The sequence below is a fragment of the Hyaena hyaena genome, unplaced genomic scaffold (assembly GCF_003009895.1).
Source record: "Hyaena hyaena isolate Hyena2069 unplaced genomic scaffold, ASM300989v1 scaffold_1157, whole genome shotgun sequence".
NCBI classification, from domain to species: Eukaryota; Metazoa; Chordata; class Mammalia; order Carnivora; family Hyaenidae; genus Hyaena; species Hyaena hyaena.
The window spans coordinates 284,500-286,529 of NW_024081749.1; positions in this window are offsets into that span (position 1 = coordinate 284,500).

Genomic DNA, 2,030 nt, shown 5'->3' on the forward strand with positions numbered 1-2,030 from the left:
ACTCGTTACGGGTCTGTTCAGGTTTTCTATTTCTTCCCGTGTGAATTTTGGTAGTGAGTGTGTGTTTAGGAATTTGTCCATTTCTTCTAAGTTGTCCAATTTGTTGGCATATAATTTTTCATAGTATTCCCTGATAATTGCTTGTATTTCTGAGGGGTTGGTTGTAATAAGTCCATTTTCATTCATAATTTTGTCTATTTGGGTGCTCTCTCTTTTCTTTTTGATAAGTCTGGCTAGAGGTTTGTCAATTTTGTTTACTTTTTCAAAAAACCAACTCTTGATTTCTTTGATCTGTTCAATTATTTTTGGTCTATATGTTGTTTATTTCTGCTCTATTATTTACTATTTCTCTTATTCTACTGGGTTTAGGGCGTTCTTGTTGCTCTGCCTCTAGTTCCTTTAGGTGAGCTGTTAGATTTTGGACTTGCGCTTTTTCTAATCTCTTGAAAGAGGCCTGGAGAGCAATGTGCTTTCCTCTTAAGACTGCCTTTGCCGCATCCAGTAGATTTTGGATTGTTGTGTTCTCATTTTCATTTGTTTCCATATATTTTTTAATTTCTTCTCTCATTGCCTGATTGGCCTATTCATTCTTTAGTAGGGTGTTCTTTCACCTTCATGTTTTTGGAGGTTTTCCAGACTTCTTCCTGTGATTGATTTCAAGTTTCAAAGCATTATGATATGACAGTGTGCATGATATGATCTCAATTCTTGTATATTTATTGAGGGCTGCTTTAAGTCCCAGTATGTGATGTATCTTGGAGAATGTGCCATGCGCACTTGAGAAGAAAGTAAATTCCCTGGCCTCAGGATACAAGGTTCTAAATATATCCGTCAGACCAATCTGGTCCAATGTGTTTTTCAAGTCCATTATTTCCTTAGTGATTTTCTGTCTGGTTGACCTATGCATTGGTGTAAGCGGAGTATTAAATTCCCCTGCTATTAGCACATTCTTATCTATAAGCTTGTTTCTGTTTGTGATTAGTTGTTTTAGATATTTAGGTGATACCATATTAGGTGAATAGAAATTTATGATTGTTAGTTCTTCCTGATAGATGAACCATGTAATTATTATGTAGTGCCCTTCTTCATCTCTTGTTATTGTCTTTAATTTAAAGTCCAGTTTGTCTGATATAAGTATAGCGACTGCGGCTTTCTTTTGATTTCTTGTAACATGATATATATTTCTCCATCCCCTTACTTTTAATCTGAAGGTATTTTCCAGTCTAAAATGAGTTTCTTGTAGACAGCATATAGATGGATTTTGTTTCTTAATCCATTCTGCTACCCTATGTTTTTCGATTGAAGCATTCTGCCCATTTACATTCAGTGTTATTATTGAAATATGTGGGTTTAGAGTCTTTGTATCCTTTGTAGGGTTAATGTTTGTGTTGGTGTCTCTGGTATCTTTGTTCCTTGCAACCTTTCCTTAAGAGCGTCCCCCTCAGGATTTCTTGTAGGTCCGGCTTAGTGGTGACAAATTCTTTCAATTTCTGTTTATTTGGAAAGGGATTTATTTCTCCTTCTATTGTGAATGACAGGCTTGCCGGATAGAGGATTCTTGGCTGCATATTTTTACTGTTCATCACATTGAAGATCTCCTGCCATTCGTTTCTGGCCTGTCACGTTTCAGTAGATAGGTCTGTCACCACTCTGATAGGTTTCCCTTTGTATGTTAGGGCCCTTTTCTCCCTAGCTGCTTTCAAAATTCTCTCTTTGTTTTTGTATTTTGCCATTTTTACTATGATATGTCATGCAGAAAATCGATTCAAGTTACGTCTGAGGGGAGTCCTCTGAGCCTCTTATATTTTCACATTTACTCATTCCCCAGGTCGGGGAAGTTCTCTGCTATAATTTGTTCCAGGACTCCTTCAGCATCTTTCCCTCCTTCTTCCTCTTCTGGGATTCCTATCATTCAGATATTGTTGCGTTTGACCATGTCGCTGAGCTCTCGAACTCTTCTTTCATGTTGCTGGATCAGTTTGTCTCTTTTTTTGTCAGCTTCTTGTTTTTCTATAATGGTGTCTTCTAAA